This window comes from Phocoena sinus, chromosome 1, assembly GCF_008692025.1.
Source record: "Phocoena sinus isolate mPhoSin1 chromosome 1, mPhoSin1.pri, whole genome shotgun sequence".
NCBI classification, from domain to species: Eukaryota; Metazoa; Chordata; class Mammalia; order Artiodactyla; family Phocoenidae; genus Phocoena; species Phocoena sinus.
Window position 1 is genome coordinate 32,455,125 of NC_045763.1, and position 12,454 is coordinate 32,467,578.

A 12,454-nucleotide genomic window follows, 5' to 3' on the forward strand; every position below is an offset into this window, starting at 1 on the left:
TTTTCTTTCTCTCCATATTAGAATGTAAAGTTCTATTTGAGCAGGGACCTAGATATTTTCCCAGCAGCAGAACTGAGTCTGGTACATAGGAGACACCACATAACACGGAAGGAAGCCCTGAGTAACTTGGTTTCAGTGTGGGACCACCAGGCACGGCACTTCGCTGCCAAGGCTTTGGAGCTGGCCGCCTGGCTCACCAGTCCCTCCCACCCCCCACCCCTGTGCTTCCTGTGTAAACTTGCACAAGTTGCTGTACTTATCATATGTAAAATGGGGAGGATAACAGTACCGCTCCCATGGTATTGTTTGAGGACTGAATGAGTTCACACATGTAAAAAAGGGTTTACAAAGTGCCTGCCACAGAGTAAGGCCTCAACGTGTTTTCACTTACTATTCATTATTAATCACTAGTCCATTCATTTTTGAATTCTTAAAATTCACCTTACATTGTTCCGCCCTCCATATCTCCAATTTTATCTTCTTTTCATAGCTTTATCGGGTGTCCTCCGGATTCTGAGAGACCATCTGAAGTTGGTTTTCCGTACTAAATCAACTGACGGTGTTCAACCTGGCCGTCACTGCTTCTACGCAGTTTTTAATGCAACAGCCACATTTTAAATCTCCCCCCTAATCCTTATCCTTCCAACAAATGATTCATATGTTGGATTGCTAGCTCTGCATTACTTATGTACATCTTTTTGAAGCCTATTGAAACATCCATCAGGCATTGCCTACATTTTCTTCTGTTCCTTGCGACAGGTCTTTTTCTGAGGTAGGCAGCTCCTCTGAATCTTCAGAGAAGTGATAAGCCACCCTCTTTGCAGCTGCAGAATATTTCTTACTTAGCCTTACGGAGGGAAGTCTGTATCCAGGGTAACCAACCATCCTGGTCTGCCCGGACCGAGGGGTTTCCCAGGACATGTCACTTTTTCGTGCCAACACCAGGAAAGTCCCAGACTAAACAGGACGAGTTGGCCACTCTACCTCCAGCTGTAGACGGTGTCAAGGAGGTGCTCTGTCACATTGGTATCGACGCTCCTCCAAATCTTTCACAAAAGGAGGAAACCATTTTCTAGTACTTAGAACTACTAGCCCTTCCAAGCAGCATTTAAACATGTGACAGTGTCTCGGAAATAAAGGAAAACACCATCAACTCCAAGCCTCCCACTGGCTCTCTCCGTCCTTTGGTAACTTAAAGATCAGACCACACTCACTATGGCCACTCTCTCTCCTCCTGTTTATTCCTCAAACTTCTGAGATATGGCTTCCACTTTCTAACCATCCACTGACACTTCCCTTGCCAGGGTTATCACTAAAATCCACTGAAATTTTTCTCATTCCTTATCGTATGTGGCCTCTCTACACGTTCTCCCCTGCTGCCCACTCCCTTCTCAAACTCTTTCAGTGATCCCAGCCTCCCGGTTTCTCCCCTCTCACTACTCCTCAGTTTCCGATGCAAGCTCCTCTTATGTAATTGTCCATGTTCCTCGAGTTCCGTTCTGGACCTTTTCTCTTCTCACTACACCCCCTGCTCCAGTGACCTCATCTCGCACAGCTTCAAATACCATGAGTGCTGATGACTTAGAGATCCCTATCTCCCAGAATTCTCTCCGGGCTCAACCTGAATATCCAGTTCCTTACTGTACCTCCCATTAGGATTCTCTGCAGACACTTCAATCTCAACAAGTCCTCAACTGAACTCATCTGATGCCTCTGGCCAATCCTCAGACATTCTCTTCCTCCAGTGCTCTCCATCTTGGCCAAAGGACCCACCATCAACCAACTGCTCAATTCTTGACCCCTTCTACTTCCTCACAATCACCAAGTCCTGTCAATTCTACCTGGTAAATACTAGAGCCATCCCCCCGGCCTCTATTGTCTCCAGGCTGTCTCCAGCCTATTAGAGTGATTTCTCCAGTACACACGTCTGAGGTTGCTCTCTTGGGGTTAATGGTTTACAGGGCCCTCTATGACCTGGTTCCTACAGACCTCTCCAGACTTTCTCCTAACACTTCCCTACCTGACTCACTCCTGTCACTTTTTCTGGTGTTTTCTTAGATGTCATTTCCTCAGAAAGTCTTCCCAGACTCCTCTGAACTGGGTCAGGTGCAATCATGAGTATTCATTCCCTGGACATCTCTATTATAGCATTTATCACACCCACTGAAATAGCCTGAGAGACTTGAACTTCTTTGAAGACAGGAACTGTCTTGTTCACTGATATACCTCTAGCACCTAAAATGGTGAAGAGCAAGCATAAGTCTGTCGAACAATTTAAACAGACATTCCTAATCATAAAGCTCTTATCTGTTTATTGGATTAGGCTCCCAAAGTTCTCGACTTGCCTTCGTGTTAATCCAGTTCAAGTTACTGTGAGCCTGAAGAAAAAAACAACTACTCTTTTGGAGTGCTCATTCAAAATAGCTAGAAGCAGCATCACACAATAGAAAGAACACAACTCGTAAACCAGGAGACCAGGGTTCCAGTCACAGCTCCACTGCTCTTTGTGCTGTTGTGGGTGACCACTTAGCCTCTCTGAGCTTCAACTTCTCCATCTGCGAAATAAAATGGCTACTCTAGATCAGTGATTTTCAAAGTGTGTTCCACAGGGGAGGAGACTGAATCAGAGGGTCCAGAGGCCCGTGACCCACCAAGACCCCAAGCCACTCTGTTCCTATCTATATTATATATTGGAATTCAGGTGAGGTTTTCCTTAGAGAAAGAAAAAAAAGGATCCAGAGCTAAAGCAAGTTTGAAAACTGAACCATATGATCACTGAATTCCCTGCTCTCTTTACATGCTGACATTTAAAACAAATGAAAGGCAGGAGTGTCATTATCAAGAAGGTAGTATCTAAAAAGCATGTGAGGACTCTGTGAACATCTGAAGAGGTGGGCTGGCACTTCCGTCTGCCATTAAGAACTCACTGGTTGTCATGCAACTTTACCTCAATATACAGATCTAGTAGGACGCAGAGACTTTTTTTTTTTTTTTTTTTTTGCGGTACACGGGCCTCTCACTGTTGTGGCCTCTCCCGTTGCGGAGCACAGGCTCCGGATGCGCAGGCTCAGCGGCCATGGCTCACGGACCCAGCCGCTCCGCGGCATGTGGGATCCTCCCGGACCGGGGCACGAACCCGTGTCCCCCGCATCGGCAGGCGGACTCCCAACCACTGCGCCACCAGGGAAGCCCAGAGACATTTTTGAATCCACAAATAACATCTATATAATCATCTTTATCCCTCAATCCCCTTGATAATAACCAGGAATCTCAGACCGAAAAGATACAGGCCTAAATGGTTCTCGTCCAAGTCTTGCTTTCAGATGGCTCATCACTCCAAATCTGGTGACTCAAAGGCTGACCCCAGCCTCACAGGTGAGATGCACTGTCCTGGGGGCCTTGCACAGAGAGGGCCTTCCTTTTGCATGAAAAGTACTCAGCAGTTAGTGTGTGTGTGCCACTGAGGACTGCAGTCAGAAGACTTGGGCTTCTCTCCTCATTTGCCACTTACTTGCTCTGTGTCACTGCTGTGGACACATACGGTTTGCTCTACTCAGCATCAATCCCATCCCCTCCTTCTTTCTGAAAACTGTTTTCTTCCCCCAGCCCCATTCTAATCCTAAGGTTCTAGAGTGAGTTGCCAAGTTCTCGGGTGACTAGTTCTCTTGATTAATCTGGGGTAGGGGGTGGACAACAGAATTCAGCTCTACTCAGAGTCCTTTCTTGGGATTTCTAAATTTTGGACTCGGGTCCACTTCTGATGTGAGGCGTGGAAGCTTCCAGCGATCAACTGGTTGGTGTGGAGGAAAGAGTGAAGTCAGCATACAGAGAAGAGAAAGGAGGGGCAGATGGTGTTGGTGGTGCGAGTCCCTGGTGGCAGTTGTTCCTGATGCCCAGAGGCACCTGACCTGCCCTCCAGGAGGGGCTTGGTTGTTCAACTGTCCATAGGTTCCATGAGCCAATAAATCCTTCTTTATACCTAAATTAGTTCAAATTGGATTTTAGTCCCTTAACAACTGACACCAACCCTACATTAAGTCACTTAAATAGTATCAGTCTGTTTCTTCATTTGTAGAAACTACTTCAAAGATTTTTGGCAAAGACTAATGAGATATGTAACTCTGTTAAAACCATACTGAGCTATAACTATGTAAGGAGTGACTATGACAGATGTCTGATGGTGAAGATAAATGCAAGTGCTAGCCCAGTGGTTTGGACATAGCATAAGACCACCCCTGCTGCTACAAAAGCAAGTGTCTTGGGCTTCCCTGGTGGCACAGTGGTTGAGAGTCCGCCTGCCGATGCAGGGAACACGGGTTCGTGCCCCTGTCTGGGAAGATCCCACATGCCGTGGAGCGGCTGGGCCCGTGAGCCATGGCCGTTGGGCCTGCGCGTCTGGAGCCTGTGCTCTGCAATAGGAGAGGCCACAGCGGTGAGAGGCCCGCGTACCGCAAAAAAACAAAAAAAAAACAAGTGTCTTGCTGACCAGAAGGCAGTTACTCCACAGTGGATACCCACTGCTTGTCTGTCCAGTTACCCTCCCTCCCAGCAACCCACACACCCTACCTCTGGAAATCACTCCACTTCCATTCCATCCACTTGGTTTCCATGGGAACTGCCCTATCCTTTTAAGACTCCATCCTAGTCTGGTTGATGGGCCTCAGGGTAAACGCCAGACCCAAGCTAAGCTAATGAATCCCTTTCCTGGGACTCTTTGTTTTTTTTTTTTTTAATTGTGGTAAAATACATGTAACATAAAATATACTATCTTAGCCATTTTTAAGTGAACAGTTCAGTGGTGTTAAGCACTTCATATTGTTCTGCAACCGATCTCCAGAGCTTTTCCATCTTGCAAAACTGAAACTCTATACCCATTAAACAACTCCCCACTTCCTTGCTCCAGGCCCTGGCAACCTCCATTCCACATTCTGTCTCTATGAATTTGACTACTTTAGATACTTCATATAAGTGGAAACATACAGTATTTGTTGTTGTTGTTGTTTTTATTTTTTAAAACATTTATTTATTTTTGGCTGCACTGGGTCTTTTTTGCTGCGCGCGGGCTTTCTCTAGTTGCGGGGGCAACTCTTCGTTGCGGTGTGCGGGCTTCTCATCGCGGTGGCTTCTCTTGTTGTGGCTCACGGGCTCTAGAATGCAGGTTCAGTAGTTGTGGCACACGGGCTTAGTTGCTCCGCGGCATGTGGGATCTTCCTGGACCAGGGCTCAAACTCGTGTCCCCTGCATTGGCAGGCGGATTCTTAACCACTGCGCCACCAGGGAAGCCCCAGTATTTGCTCTTTTTTTGACTGGTTTATGTCATCTAACATAATATCCTCAAGGCCTATCCATGTTGCAGCATGTGTCACAATTTCCTTCTTAATGCTGAATAACGTTCCATTGTATGTATCTACCACATTTTGTTTATCCATTCACCTGTCGATGGACACGTGGAGGTTATTTCAACCTTCTGGACTACTGTGAATAATGCTATGAACGTGGGTGTACAAAAATCTCTTCAAGACCCTGCTTTCAGTTCTTTTGGGTATATATCCAGAAATGGAATTACTGGATCCTATGGCAATTCTATTTTTCAGTTTTTTAGGAACCACCAGACTGTTATCCATAGCAGCTGTACCATTTTACATTCCCACCAACACAAGGGTTCCAATCTCTCCATATCCTCATCAACACTTGGGATTTTTTGTTTTTTGTTTTTAAATAGAATCCGTCCTAATGGGTGTGAGATACCCCGGCACTTTTGAACTTAGAACCAGAGAAAGCAGCAGCACAATCTCTCAGCTGTAAAAGCTGGAAGAGGTAAAGCTTCGGTGCTGTGGGCAGTCCTGTCTCCCACCAAAGAGAAAGCCTGTTTGCATGGCAGAAACAAGAGAGGGAGACTCCACAGCACCAGGGTAGGTGGTACTGGCTGTACCTGGGGCCTTGATCCTTTCCTGTGCTTGAATCTCATGAGGCACCTCAATAACCCTATCATAAGATCACCTTTTTGCTTAAGGTCATTTGAACCTGGCTTGTTTCATTTGTAACCGTAAGTCTTACCTAACAGAAACATCTTAGTAGGAGGGTTACTTCTTCAGGAATCTTTTCTTGCTTTTTCTTGTCTAGATTCCTTCTTATACATAGATTCCTTCTTATACATATACATTCCTTCTTATACATAGATTCCTTCTTATACATAGATGGGATATAAATAATTTGTACATCTGAAAACCCCTAAAGGAATGCCTTTAGAGAAGTACAGCTTAATGGTTACAGCACAGGTTTTAAGGCAGCCCAAACTGGCTTCATATCCCCCCTCAAGGAATGTTTAGGGACTTCCCTGGTGGTCCAGTGGGTAAGACTCTGTGCTCCCAATGCAGGGGGCCCGGGTTCAATCCCTGGTCAGGGAACTAGATCCTGCATGCATGCCCCAACTAAGATCCCGTGTGCCGCAACTGAGACCCAGCATAGCCTAAACAGATAAACACATAAATAAACAAATATTGAAAAAAAAAAAGGAAGAAAGAAATGTTTACCGAGTGCTTTTCAAGCAGCAGGCCCCTTGTAGGTGCCAGGGATAAAGCAGTTAACAGTGGACAAAAATTCCTGTCCTCACAGGACTTTCTCTCTAGTCCTCAGCAAATATTTGCATGTCTACTCTGTGCCAACCATCGTTAAGCTCTCTGTATACATATGCCTGTTTATAAAATGGGAATAATAAATTTCCTTGTCCATTTAAAGAAATCATTATAAGGTATGCATGTACTTAACACAAAATGCCTGACACACAGCAAAACACCCAATGAAGAGTAGCCATGTTTACATTTAGACATGGAGTCATGTCCTGTCTAAACCAGCCTTAGTATCTATTGGGTACCCACTGTGTGCCTCACATTTGCCTTAAGATAGGACTCACGTCATGGCAGGACTTACTCTCCAACGAGAGCATGAGATAGTTACAGGTGATATGTGCTGTAGCAGAGTAATGAGGAGGGAAAAGAATATGGTAGCTAAGAACACAGACTTTGGAGCCACCCACCTGGTTTCAAATCCCAGCGTGCCCTCCAGAAAATCACTTAACTCTTCTACTCTGTTTCTTCAACTGAAAAACAGAGCTAATAACAACAATGATGATGTAAGGACTAAATGAATTATATGTAAACTACTTAGAACATGCCTGGCACGTAGTACCATATGCTACTATTATGTAGTAAACTGCTATGGGAACACGTAGGAAGGAAAAACTAAACCTCTCTAAGGAGCCAAGGAAGCTTTGTCTAAGGAGAGGACATCAGATCTGGGCCTTGAAGGATATGCAGGAGTTCACTAAGTGAAGAGTAGGGGAAAGGGCATTTCAGGTGAATGAGACTGTTTGAGCAAATGAGCTAACTCATGAAGAAATCATATGCATTAAAAAACAACAACAGGGCTTCCCTGGTGGCGCAGTGGCTGAGAGTCCGCCTGCCGATGCAGGGGACACGGGTTCATGCCCCGGTCTGGGAAGATCCCACATGCCGCGGAGCGGCTAGGCCCGTGAGCCATGGCCGCTGAGCCTGCGCATCCGGAGTCTGTGCTCTGCAACGGGAGAGGCCACAACAGTGAGAGGCCCGCGTACCGCAAAAAAAAACAAAACAAAAAACAGTAACAACTAACAGCTGAAGCCTGGTTGGATGACAGATAAAGCCTGAGGCCCAATTTTTAGCCAGTAGCCCCATTTTTAGCCAGTAGCCCCGTGGACCACCAAACCAGTCAGTTTTGAGTCAGAGCTTGCCCTGATAACTTCTGGGAACTGACACCATACTATAAACCAACACTTTAGTAGCATTAACAATTTTTTCCCCAATGAAGCAAATAAATCCAATTTATACCAACCACTTACTAGGCACTGCAGTGCCAAACACTATGCTGCTTTCAGAAGGACCTCATTTAATCCTTACAATGTCCCCTGGAATGGAGGTAATAACTCCATTTTATATACGAGGAAATTCAGGCTGCTTGAACAACCTTCCCAGGGCCGCACAGACCGCATATTAAGACAGGAAAGCCTTCAGCTGCAGGTACAAATAGCAGTTTCTTTTTTCTTCCCCCACATCAAAAGAAGTCTGGAGGTAGATGGTTACAGCCCTTAGTTCAGGTATTCTGCAATACCACCAAAATACCTTCCATCTTTCCTTTCCACCATCTTTAGAGCATTAGCCATTGGCCCCAAGGCTCACTCAGTCTCATGTTCACTGTAACGATTTTTAATTCTCATCTTAAAATCTCAGCAGCCAAGATTTTGTCAAGCTTTACTTTTTGAAATATTTCAGGTCAGCTCATACAACTCACTAATTTCACAGATGGGGAAATAGAGAGATTTGCCCCTAGCGAGCTAGCAGAGCTAATTAGTTAAACCAGTGTTCTTTCCATGAGACTAATTTAGTGGAGACTCCAAGTTGCCCACCAAAATCTGTTCTCCCATTCTTTCTTGGCTTGACTACATTTCTCAGCCGCCTTTGCAGGTTAGGTGTGGCCACGTAACTAAGTTCTTGCCAAAATTAAGTGAGCAGAAGTATGTGTGCCACTGCAGGGTCCAGGCCTTAAGGCATCTGGCGTGCCTGCTCCACGCTTTGCCTCCTTCCCACTGGCTGGAACCAGAGATGAGCCAACTTTAACCAGGCAGGTGTTGACAATGCCCCCCAGAGGGTGGAGAGGCAACATGATACAGGGAATCTGTGTCCCTGAACGACCGCTTAGAGTGGAGCTGCCCCACTGACCTGGACCGCTCACTTCGGAAATGTTAACTCCCCTCAGAGTTGTTATGTGAGGAGGAAACAAACTTCTTTGTTCTTTAAGCCACTGTATTGTTGAGTCTCTTTGTTACAGCAGCTTAGCCTTTTACCCTAACTAATACAACCAGGCAGCGTCCTTTGTACGTATTCAAAATAGCTTTACCAATGACCCGTTAGCCATCTTTTCAGAAAACAGCCCTAACCACCCAAGTAGGTGATAATCAAATAATGAAATTCCTTCCTGTGGCTACTATCCCAAGATTTCTTCATCTTAGTTAAAAGCTATTTAACAATTAAAGCAGATTATTTATGCAGAAATCCACTTAGCTGTGAGGCTTTCACACAACTAATTCAACAAAGATTTGACTTTCTAGATGCTGGGGATATAGAGACAGGTTACTGCATTCATAAAAGCTTACTTTCTAGTGTTTTTTTTCTGTGTGTTTTTATTGTTGTTGTTTTAATGCTGTACTGTTTTTTTTTTGTTTTTTTTTTTTTTTTTTTTTGCGGTACGTGGGCCTGTCACTGTTGTGGCCTCTCCCGTTGCGGAGCACAGGCTCCAGACGCGTAGGCTCAGCGGCCATGGCTCACGGGCCCAGCCGCTCCGCGGCATGTGGGATCTTCCTGGACCGGGGCATGAACCCGTGTCCCCTGCACTGGCAGGCGGACTCTCAACTACTGCGCCACCAGGGAAGCCCCTGTACTGCTGTTTTAAGCAGAAAAATCTTCTTTGTAGAATGTGGGATTGAGGCTAAGAACATAAATAATTGCTGAGAATTACAAAGGCTCAAACCATGTACCTAGACTATAGATGAAATGTTCTTTTGCTGAGCCCTAAAAAACAAGCAAAGTATTTTAAAGACTAAGAATCCACCTCTCTTTCTGGAGTCAAAGTATTTCCTACCTACTTAAAACAGCATTGTCTGAACTACAAGAAGTGTCTAAAGTCTAGTCAAGATTTCTGCTTTATCTGTCAATTATCTCTCAATAAAACTGATGGGAAAAGGTTTTTACTGACAGAGGTAGATGGACCTAATAGCTTGCTGAGTGCTGGAATTAACCGCCAAAGCCATTTAGATAGCACCGCCATGGACTGGAGACTCTGGGTACCTGCGCTGAAAGGCTCTGCTTGTCTAGGGATTATCTGAGGCAAGATGGTACAAAATGGCATTCCTTATCCTCACTCCAGGCTGAACAAAATGCCCAAAGCTGGCCCCTTCCTGCTCTCAAATGAGATTTGGTATGAGATTGGGCAGTTGAGTGAGAGAGGAGACCTCAGGCTTGTTCTGGCTTTGTCACAACTTGCTCTGTGCCTGTGGAACATCCATGTTTTGGGCCTCAGTTTCCGCGTCCATACAAGAAGGTGCTAAGGAGCCTTTCATCTCTACATATAGGAAGATCATTAGACAGAGCTACTCCCTTCCCTACGTACAACAGCAAAGTCATTCAGAGGGCAGCAGGCAGACAGGGGACATCCACCTCAAGGCAGTGCCTCAGGCCAGGGCACCAAGGAGATTCCTAGTGAGGGTTCTGCCTTCCTCAGGCCCTCTGCTGCTGGTAAAGGAATTCCATCCCGCTGAGTCTAAGAACAGGGGTAGCAGGCACAACCACAGTGCCTTAAACTTAGTTAAATATTGGGCACTTTGATTCTTCTTTTTCAAGAAATCCCTGATTTCCAACTGCCAGAGAGATAGCAGTGAGTCAGTTCAACGAGAAGTTACTGCTCCAGGTATTTCAGATGGAAGGATTAAAGGTTTTTAAGGAAGGATTATTAAAACTAGTTTTTCCTGCTTCTCCACTGAAACTTTTTTTTAAGCTTTAAAACATATTTAGCAACTTGTGTGAAGAGCATTTCAGAGACTAATGTTCCTCCTTAAAACCAGCCACCTTAACACAGGGCTCAACAGCTTGAACTCTTAATTCTGTGGCCTCGCCTCAATCCCGGCTTTGCCACTTACTAGTTGGGTGCCTTTGCTGAGCCCGTTTCCCCATTGGTAAACATGTATAGAAACAGCGTCTCTTTCCCGGGGCTGTATGAGAAGCTAATGTATATGAACTGCTTGGTCCCCCTTGGCTCACAATAAGTATTCACCTCCACTTCCAGTGGGAAGATGCCGCTTCCCACCCCATTAGCTCCTGAAGTGGTTAATAAACTGATTGGGAAAATTACACATTTAATCTAAAGAATAAGATGACGTGGATTCAATGACAATTTCTTCTCTGACCAAAGAATACATTTATTCTTGAGATTCAAATCAGTTAACGTGGGTAAGTCTCAATAAAACTCAAGGGGGCCAGGATATCCCACAGACTGGGGGAGGAGAAACCACTGAAGTCAAGTTGAGAAGCCCAGCTTTCCAGACCACGGGGTACCACGTGCAGTCTTGGCTTCAGACTCCTGCCCCAGCATCCTGCTGTGTCACACCACGCACCTCGACACACACCTCCCCACCCCCCACACACCCCCACACACCAAGCACGGGCAGGACTGTGGATTACCTGCACTCACCGCGAGTGTCCTTTCTTTATAGCCCTTATTACAGCTGTAATTATTTGATCAATGTGGACTTTTTTGATCATTGAATTCCCAGAGTCCAGCACAGCACCTGGCACATAGTAAGTTCTAAAATACCTGCTGGCTGAATGAAAGGGCTGGCCATAGCTTAAGATTTCCTCAGAGGCTGGTTTTGGCCTAACCCTGGCATCTGAATGAAGTTCAGTATGCTTATGGCCTGTGCTCAACTGGGGGACCCTTGGGAGGGTGGTAAAGAACAGAAACGGGAGACCTACCAGAGGAGGCAGGGGAAACCCATGCACACCCAGGTACTGCCAACAGGTAAGGTAACGGATAAAGACAGTATGTGCTCTTTGTTATCTTTTGGGTAAGGGGAAGAAATAAGAATATATATTTGTATTTGTTCATATTTATTGATACTTAAAAAAACACTTGAGAGGTATGTAAAAAAACTAATAAGTGGTTATCTATGGGAGGAGAAGGGGATGGAGGTAGGAGTGAGATTTCTCAATGAATGTCTTTGTCTTTTTATATTATTTTTGAAAATTGAACTATGTAAAAAAATCTAGTGAAAAAATAAAACTTTTGCATAGCTAGCTCACATACATTCACAAAGAACTGCTTTTTCAGGTCCCGCAGAAATGCACCTTCTTCCATGATCCCTCCCCTCTTCCCTCCAAAGTGAAATTCTATACAGCTCTTACGGTCTTTGATAGTCTCTTACCTAAATTTGTTGTCTGTGTATATATAAGATATTTACAAGCTCCCTGAAAGCAAGAACCACATTTCATTGTATCTCTGTATCCCTCTAGCCTACTCTAGGGCCTCTCATATAGTAGATTCAGAACAAATAAAATACTGCTTGAGTGAGGAGTTACTGCTTAATGGGGTGCAGAGTTTCTGTTTGGGGTGATGAAAAAGTTTTGGTTGCACAACATAAACGCTGCTGAACTGCAAACTTAAAAATGTTTAATCTTATGTTATATTCATATATATATGTCTACTCACGTTGCTGGTAGCTCAGGTCACTCCAATAAGAGAGCTTCAACTGGAGATAACAAATCTCCTATAAAAAAAAAAGATCCTCTCCAGATGTTTTCCAGGAATATAGTAAGTGCTCAATAAACATGTGCTAAATAAACAAATAGATAGCATATTAAGAACATCGACT